This window comes from Pygoscelis adeliae, unplaced genomic scaffold (assembly GCF_000699105.1).
Source record: "Pygoscelis adeliae isolate BGI_AS28 unplaced genomic scaffold, ASM69910v1 Scaffold77, whole genome shotgun sequence".
In the NCBI taxonomy this organism is placed as follows: Eukaryota; Metazoa; Chordata; class Aves; order Sphenisciformes; family Spheniscidae; genus Pygoscelis; species Pygoscelis adeliae.
This window is the reverse complement of record NW_008825216.1, coordinates 3,894,291-3,903,966: the sequence shown is the minus strand read 5'-3', so window position 1 is coordinate 3,903,966 and position 9,676 is coordinate 3,894,291. Positions and strand designations below refer to the sequence as shown.

The 9,676-nt window shown below is 41.2% G+C and overlaps 1 protein-coding gene across 1 annotated transcript in view; it reads right to left on the bottom strand.

The window, feature by feature from the left end:
- Window positions 1-9,676, bottom strand: part of PCNXL2 (pecanex-like 2 (Drosophila)) — a 155,156-nt gene that overhangs the window by 27,025 nt on the left and 118,455 nt on the right. The gene's annotated exons all lie outside the window — the stretch shown is intronic.

The following is a 9,676-nucleotide window of genomic DNA, read 5'->3' as shown; positions in this document are numbered from 1 at the left end:
TACATAGCTTGAAAAGAGTAAAATAACTACTCCATGCTGGTGCTGTTACTATTGCTATTATGTTTATTTTTTAAAGGTTAATGGTCTGTCAGTATTGAACTGAATTTAAGAGAAGATACATCTTCATCCCGGGTGCTAAATTAAGTATTGCCAAATGTTTATAAGTGATGAAAAACACAAGCCTAACAAACAACTGCCACTGATCAACTTCCCTTACAACTAAGGAAATTAAAGATGGCTTTACTCAGACTATGTAACTCTATTCTTAAATTATTTTTTTTCTCTTCTGGTATGGAAATATCACATTTCATTCCTACGGAATGCTGGCTGTTTCTGTGTGCTTTCTGCATTATCTCTATTAATAAATATGAAATATTATTACTGGAGACTCTGTAATTACTAGTTTTCTTAAGCCATATATATGTTGTAAAATATAGGGACTAAAGAGGCTGGCAAGGCAAGTAATAGGTGAATTCAAGAGACCCTCAATGTTTGAGGGAAGCTGTCATCGCATGCGTAACAAACGGAAGCAGCAGCCAGAACAACTATTTGCATTCTCAGCTAATTTGACAGGTAAAAATGTCTCCAAGTCATCTTTGCTAGGTAATTTTAACCAACTAAAGTAAAAATTCTACTATAATGGATGCAATCAATGTTGAACTGGGGGAGCAAGAGACATTCTAACCGGTATCATGTTATTACAAAAGCTCTGGGAACCAACCAAAGGAGCTCATGTGGTCATTTTGCAGATTTATTCCAAAGAATGAAATCAGGGCTATGCTCTGTCAACATCTGGCAAACATGCACTTACTTAACAAAAGCTGTTTGATGGACTCGGGTACTATCACCTTGGGGATTTGGTGTCTTGACTGCTTGCCGAACCTCTGGGGTATCCCTGTTAAGTTTAAAGGTATAATTTGAGCTGTGGCAAGCGCTCTGACAAAACACCAAATCCCTATTCCTATCATCATGCCGCTGATTAGTATTTCCAAATGACATCTAGTAAAGGCCTCAAGTCTGCACAGACAAAATGCAGGCTTGATGCTCAAGAACATGTTGGTTCCCCCCCAATTCTTGCAATCAGTTCTAGAAAGGCTCCCAGTATTTTTCTCTCATCTTTAATTGAGCCTTACTTTAATACATAATGCACTGGCTGGACTTCAATGCCACAGATTTGCAAGTTACTGAGAAATTTCATATTAACCAGTGCCTACATCAATCCTTTTTTGGTTCATTACTCTAGACACTGGTACTGCAAAGACTAAGACCATGTGCTCAGCTTTATGCATTGAGCCAAAAGGAACAAGTCACAGTAAATGAAGTTAAGCGTTTGTGTGCATCTTTTACAGAAGGGCGACCCTAAAATTTGTGTATATGTTACACGCTGATGATTAAAATGACAATTTTTATATTGCTTCTCAAAAAATTATCAAGTTCAAGCAACTCAGAATTATTCATAAAAACAAAGAGCAGGGAGCAGAGCGTGCACTTCAGTTCTGCAATATAATTAAGTGTAGTACCATTAAATATTAAAATACAGGAAAATGTTTTCACTGGTAATTAGTCATTTTAAAATCTGAGGGAAAACAATTTTTTTTCCCCATTTCTTTCTGCAGTAGAAAGAAAATAAGTTCTCCCTCTTTGCTCAAGCTCAGTCATTCCCTGTGACCTTTGCTAGTACAGATGAGACCGATTCATTTGTAAGATATCTAACACTGGATGGTTGCCAAAAATCCATCAATGCAAAAACACGTGCCAGCTGAACAAAGCAAGGTCAATCTACATGAGCTCAGGAGAAAACCAGGGTGAGAACTTGGAGCTCTTTCTATATTCCTGATGCATCAGGATTTGGGGACTGACTTGCGATCTGCCAGAGTGATCTGACATAAATGGAAATAAGAAAATTGAAACTGAAGGCTGTAATCTCATTTCAGGAGGATACATAAAATACACCTAAATTAATGACCACCCACCCTTCCAGAATTTAAGGCTGAAATCGAAGTGTGGTTTTGAATTTAATTTTGAAAACTCAGTGAGTGAAAAGAAAAGCATTTTTCAGTTCTGAAGGGCCAGAAAGAAAATCCCGTAACACAACCACGTACTTCTAGAAGCAGTTTTAATTTCCCTAAAACACTTCAGTTTAACAGCACGTTCAGAATGGGGACTAATTACTGTGGCTGAAGGTAGCGATACCTTTAAGCACTAAGGATTGCTGACATGTAATAAGCAACTAGCGTGCAAATGTACATAGAAAGGGCTCATAGGGCTCACGCACTAACCCCACCCCAAAGACGTTAAGATGATCATAAATCACTCTCCTGCACTAGGCACTTCAAGCTTTACACTCTGTGACCCCAACCACCCGTACTGGACTAGGGGATTTAACTAGATGTTAAGTCTGAGAGATGGAGCTGGATATGGAGACGGGAGCCATGAAGATGGACTGAAGCCCAGGGTAACTCCTTTTGTAGGTCATGAGGGGTCTCTTCACTGACAGCTCCACAAACATGCCTGGTTCCTCACCATTTATTTGGCAAAATCATTCACATGAATATTTTACAAATAAATGCATTACAGTGGAAATATCTGACTCTGCTCCACCAAGCTCTGCTGCAAATCTGAGTATTTCCAAATTCTGATGGATAAGGCTCCTTCTCACCCGACCCACTTCTTTCCTGCTCAGGATAGCAGCTTAATAAGCAGCAAGTTATCATCCAGAAGCAGCACAAAGAGCATAATTACAGCCATTGAAAGGCCATCCTCTCCTGAAACAAGCACCAGATATAGCTCTAGGAACACAGAAAAACAAATACTTCAAAAAGGAGTGAACTGAGCTCCCAAATGGAAATTCACGAACCCCAGAACTGGACACATCCTGGAAACCAGCAACTGTTTTGGCTCCTTCCTGCTCTTTTCCTTGATGGAACTGGGATTAAGAACAGTAATTTATAGGCTCTGACAGTCTCAGGTTGTTTCAAAGAAAAATCTCAGGACTTAAAAACCAGTATCAATTCCTCAAACATCAAAGGTGTTAGTTATAAAACTGTGGTTTGGTTTTCAGCTGCTTCAGGCACTTGTATGCCTGAAAAATAGTCTGGTTTTCAAACCAGATCAGTTGCTCTAATAACAGGCATCACTCTCCTCGGAAACCTTTCCTTTTCTTGGTCCACAGAGACACATTACGGAAGCCCAGGTGGAAGAAAGCGTTCTCTAAGGATGCTGGCTGTTAAACTTGCAGCTACCAAATACCACGAAAACCTCTCATGTCACCTCTTTTGGAGTGCAATGCAAGGCGCAACATTTTGTTTCTGGTAAAGACATTTTCTCAATAAAAAGGTTGCAGTGCATCTAACAACATTTTCCTTCCTTCCAGAAGTCTTCTCCAGTGTGCTCATCTATACATATAAAATTGTGGCAGGGAGGAAAGGGAAAAAAGACATCAAATACTTATTCTAGTCTGTGTTACAGAAACTATTCTAAGCCTATTTGAAATTCATAGATGGCTTCCACTGTTCGAGCATCACTGTACACCTATAAAGGCTTGTACATCACAGATTTCCTGCATTCAACATAAAGTAGCCTCTTCCCTGTTTCATGCCATTCTTCCCAATTAAATCACCAAGATTAAAGAAAACCCTTTGCATCCTTTCTGTTCGTGCCTCTAATATTTTCAAGCAGCGTGTCTCTCAGCCTTTGTTCTTTCCCACAAACAATGTACTTTTGGTTTTTAACCTTCTCTCCAAAGAGATGTGTTAAAAATGGCTGCTTTTCTCTGAACTCCTTTTAATTTATTGATACCTTTTGATGGTCTGGTGCATGCACTGAACATACCTCAAGTGTGGTCTCAGGAAAGACATGAAGGTGGGCGCTTCTATTTCCCGACAGCAAGAATTGATTTGTAAAAGCAAAAAGTGAAAGTTGCAACCACTGTTTAAATAAAGAATAATTCTTGCTAGTACTACAGAGCCTTCAGACACAAAAATCAAACACCAATAAATATTTCTTACACTGGTAATGTACTTGCTACTGTAATAAAACTATACAGCGTACACACACACTGCAGAAATGAGTAACTGTCCTTATTTCTTAGACATCATTACTGTGCCTAAAGCTTATACCCTAAACTGGCAGCGTTCATACACCATTTTGTATGGGAAGTAAGCTAGCTAACACAGAGAAAGCCCCACGGGCGATCCCATCCTGCTGTCACAGCTGCCTTCCACTAGTACAATTACATCTGTGTCTGCTCTGTGCTTCTTTCCTTGATTCATCTAATGAAGTTCCAAGTGAAGTATGAATATGGCACATGGAACATGCAGTAACAAAAAATCGCAGCAGAGATTTAGAAGTTAATTACATGATTGAAGAATACCGGGCATGAGTTGGAAAACAGCTCCTCAAGATTTCAGCATCACCATCCATAAGTAATTTCTGCACGTGTAATGCCTAACTGGATATTCTCCAAAAAACATTTTGTAGAAGCAGACTAAACAGGAAAATATTTTAAGTCTTCCTTGTTCTACAGGGAACACACGGGAGCTAGATATTTTGACATTCTTTCTGCTTGTTCCCTGATTGTGGGTTTTCCCTTGTCTCTTCCTTTCAAATTAAATGATACATTATGTATTTCTTCTGGCAGGCTGCTTTTAGCATATCGCTGTGGTCTAACACAGACAGTACAGTTCAGTTACCGAAGGGCTTGATTCCCTCACACAAATCTGAAAGTTTTCACCTAGCCTGAGCTCATTACTATCCCCTCTTCGTTTTCGGTAAAGGAGGAGCTGAGCATCTCCTCTCAGTGCCTGGAGGTATTGAGGCTCCCCCCTGCTTTACACACAGGATGAATGACACAGTGGAGGCACATCCCCTCTCTGTCCGCAGAAAGGGAGAGTGAAGAACTAATTCATACAAGGTACTTAATTTGAACAGGACTAAAGATGGATGAGAGGAATCCCAGCTTTGCTGACCCTCAGTCTGCTCAGTCTGTATCTTCTTAACCTGCCTGCAGGGGTTTGGTTGGTTTTTGGTTTGGGGTTTTTTTTTTTTTCCCCCATTTAAAAGCTGAGCCAAATGCTTCTATTACATACAGTTAGAATGGCATCTGGATAATCTTATAATAATAGTATTATATAATATATATACAAATATATAGTATTATTCTATTATAATATATTATATATAACATATATTATTATATTATATAGAATATTATAATTATATATTGTAATATTATATATTCTATAATAATAATATTATAATAATAATATAATATAATCTTATAATAATCTTATATAAATAATCTTATAATGCCAACTATCTATTAGGCTGGACTGCAAACTGGAGAGGCAGTACCTCCTGCCCCCAGTACACTTAAATTCAGAAGACTCTTAACTCCTTCTTCGGGCACTACTGTGGCAGTATTGCCAGCACAGCTTTTCAGCTACCACAATGAGAAACACCCATATGAAAATCCAGAGCTCCACAATGCAAATACTGTTTTTGGTTTACTCATAAACACAAAACAGTCGCAGACACAGAGAACACTGTTGTGTTTCACCCATTTCCAAAGCAAACATAGACTTCCTATTTAAGAAACAGCAGATTTTTAAGGCCCTCAATTAAAATTACTTGTTTGAAATTGAAGTCAAGCAGCCAAAGCTCAGAAATTACAGATTTCAAGTTCCTCCTCTAGCCCTTTTTTCCTCCTTGTGGGAAACCATTCTGTACAATGAAAGGAATCAGGGTCCTATGTGAAAAACAATGCATGACCAGACAACTAAAAATAGGAATGTAAGATGCCCAAAGCAGAGAAAATGGGCCTAGTGCTTAACAACTGCCTCTTGACTTCGTAAGCCACCAGGTTCTTCCAGGGCAGTTGCATACGCTTTTCCCACTTATGCAGAAAAAAAATCCTCCTGTATTCAGCTGTACCCCACACCCGCCAGCTGCAAGGTTTGAAATGGGGAAGAACGTGCCTAGCCCATGCAGGAGATGGCTCTTGGTGCTGCTGGGGGGCAGCCCGGTCTAACTTCCTGCCCTTGCAGGCAGCGATCCCACTCAAAGGAAGGAGCAAAGAAAACCTTCCAAGGAAAAGTTTCAGCTCAGTCTCAGCTTTCACAGACCTCTCTTGGGACTGCCCTTGGCCCGTCCCCTTATGCAGCTTCTGCCTTCAGGTCAGCCCTTCTGGCTCCTTTTACTCAGATTCAGTATCCCAGTGCCTGGGCATCCTTGCGTAACCCCTATGGCCCCACCAGAGCTGGGCTCCTTGTTGACACAAGGATGAAACCTTTTACAGGAAGGGCATGATACTGCAGCACAGTTTACCTAAAGCACACCAGCCCTCATGGGTTACCTGGAGACATAAGCAACCCTCTGGCATCAGCACACCACCTCCGCAAGTCTCCACTGGGCACACAGCAGACTATCTGCCCACACTTTGGAGTCCATGAAGCTTTTGTTATAGTCTGCGTCAGGCAGATCCATCTTATCTGGCTTGCGCCTGGTTCCCTCTGGGCTCCTCTGTTCCTCCTACTCCATCCTTAAGGAGGCTTGTAATTCATGTGGTTTCTCTGGCACCCATTCTGCACGGTCCAGTGAGGTTCAACTCTCACATGGCATGTCAAATGCTACGTGTTTGACCTGTTCTTTCCTCAGGTATGTTGCTTTATTCAATCCTACATGGCTTCTCTGTTCCACACCAAACAACGTAATAACAATACTCACACGCTCCTATTTTCTCTTCCCATAACATCTCCTCTACCCAGAGAAAATATTCCGAAAGCTGAAGAAACCTTCCTTATATACCATGTCTGTGAGGACACAAACTAACAACACATTTTCTCTTATTCTTGGAATGGCACCATCCAGTGGGTTCAAAGAGAACAGGGGGAGTCCATTTCCTTCCCATTTCCGTCCTTTTCCTCTCCTTCTAGCATCAGGGAGTCTCTTCTCCCAGTGATACTCTGAGGGTGAGGAGGAATAGGGGACCGGATTTGTACTGAAGATGAGATAATCTAGGTGAGATTCCAATTCCCATTTTCCCACTCCTCTCCTCCTCCTCCTCCAGTAACCTGTGTGTGCTTTCCCAGTTCACAGTTTGCTGCCGCCCTCTTGGTCCAGGTCTTTTGAACACTCAGGTAAGGGTGCTGCTTTGCAGGCTGCCAGCCTCCTCCTGAGGAGCGTGAGAGACTGGGAAAGGGGATATTGGTGATGAGAACTCAGCTAGCTCTAAATGGCAACCCATGAAACACATGAGAGGCTGCTGGGCTCAGCCCCAGCTGAATTTGAAGACCTGCTGCAGCCAGCAGACACGTTGGATCCATTCACAAAGCGAACCAGCTACAGTACTAACACTGACCAGCGTTAGGCAATCTGCATGGAAAGGTCCCATTTAGTTACTTAAGCTGTGGTTTTAGGGAATACAGAGATGCCTTGACAGATGAAACACTGCAATTTTTGAGCTTTGCTCTCAGATCCAAATGCAAAATGGCACTTGCCTGGTAACGAACCATCCTGGCTCAAAGTCAAACAAAGTCTTCCCAAACCACTTTGCAACAAAACGATCCAGTTGTTCACCATTCAAATTCCAGTTCATTAAGCCTGTCTGCCAGGCCCCTGATCTTTTTATCCAGCTAGCACGTGGTTTGAGGATCCTCTCATATTTTTTCCTCTCTGTTTCCAAGATTTACTGTTCTTGAACTGCCTGGGGATGGTGATGATGGAGAGGGACCCAGCAGTAGGTGGCAACTGCATAAAGGAAAAAAACCACTCACAAAACTCATGTAATTTAAGCATGAAAGTGAGGTTTCTTTCTTCTGTTTGTTTCAAATCCTAGAGTGAACTATTCTAACACAAAAGGATGATCAGCAAAGATAATTTTCTGAAATTAGAATGCAAGTTAATGGAAATGTACATGGTCCTGCTTACTCAAAATCCCAACAAATCTGAACAAAATGTCAACATTGTCCATGATATGTCTCTTCTTTAACATACATAAATCCCTCCTGGAAGTCACTTTTCTTTTCACATCTGCAGAAATGAATGAACTGTTTTTTGACTCCACAGAGTTCCATAAGGAATTATAACTGTGAACAACCTAAGAGGAACCCAAAATGACAGGCTGACTAAAACTGTCCTCGGGGGGGAGAAAAAAAAAAGGCAATTATCTCAGAGATTTGCCAGCCTGTGAAACCAGTGATACTGTAACTAAGAGATTTGAACTGCCACAGTATTTAACTGTTCTTGCAGAACAACATAAACCTGCATTTATCTGGCCCAGATTTGAAAGAAGTAATAGCAAATGCCAAATCTACCCAAAAAAAGCCTTCCACCTGTGGACTCTATAGGGTACTTAACCTCAGTACCTATCTTTGACACAGCAGCGCCACTGCTTACCTTGGGGGCACACAAGGAGAGGAAAATACTTGCACAGATGTCTTTGAAGTTGAAGAAAGCCACACAGCCACGCATACATCATCATCATCAGGAACAACAAGAAATTATAAGGCTGATAAACAAATTCCTTCTCTTCCTTTCCAGTTGCTTTTTCTTACAATATGCCTTTGTACTACCTTGAATAGGTATCTCTTCAGGTACAACAATACTGAGCTGTTTCAGGTATTTACTGTTTTCTACATAACTTTTCTTAAGATACAGGAGTCTTACCTTCATCTGCACCATATAGGAAGGAAAATGAACATCAAGCATTTACCACAACCTGTTCAACATCCTACAGGGAGTCTGCCACAGAGTCGAGACTTGAGCCCACACATGTTATTTCCTAGTCTAATCCTCCCACACCTAAGTGCATTCAAAGAGCCGGTCTGTCTCCTATTTTCTCATACTCAACTGTTGAAAAGTCGCCTTGATTATACAACCCTCTACACATTGCCCATTAGATGCTCAGCCCTTGAGCCTGGGAAGCCGTTTATTCTGGGATTTCAAAACTACCATCACCTGCAATTGCAAAGTGGTATCTTTGAAAGGATACAAACCCAAGCAATAAACCCAGGCAGCCAACATGCGTAACGTGGTTTTACTGTCGTTTTTCTTCCTACTTTAGGGACAGCAACAGACGAAAGGACAGGAGTGTGACACTACAAGCAACGGTCCTCACGAAAGCCACACCACCGAGGAAGGGGATGCAATTGCCATTCCTTAAAAAGGAGTGTCCTGACAGAGGAATATACTGAACAGGAAGAAAGTGAGGTCCCTTCTCAACTGAAGTCAGCACTTCCTAAATAAGAGAAATATGAAGCCCTGATCGACTTGCTTCTCCTCTCCTGTTCTACTGTGATGGAGACCATCTCAGCACTGGCATCTTGCATTATCTGACACAGGATATTTTCCGTGGGACGAGTCTTATGATATTTGGGTTTTTTTCCAAAGACAAGTTTTGGGGGGTTGAACAATTTCAAGAACAACTTCGGTTTTCATGGTTATGGAGGGAAAGAAATCATCTGAAAACATAACTAAGCATAACCTAAAAGATCTGTGAACCAAGCAAATAACTCAACATGCCTTCTTTCTGAGCCTTATGATACTGCAGAACATGACTCCAAATTTCTTAACAACTAGGTTTCAAAACATTGTCATTCAAATAATGATACAAAGAAGTACAGAGCTTTTAGACAGACAAAAAAAATATCGGGGGGGGGGAGGGGGGGGAGGGGGGGAG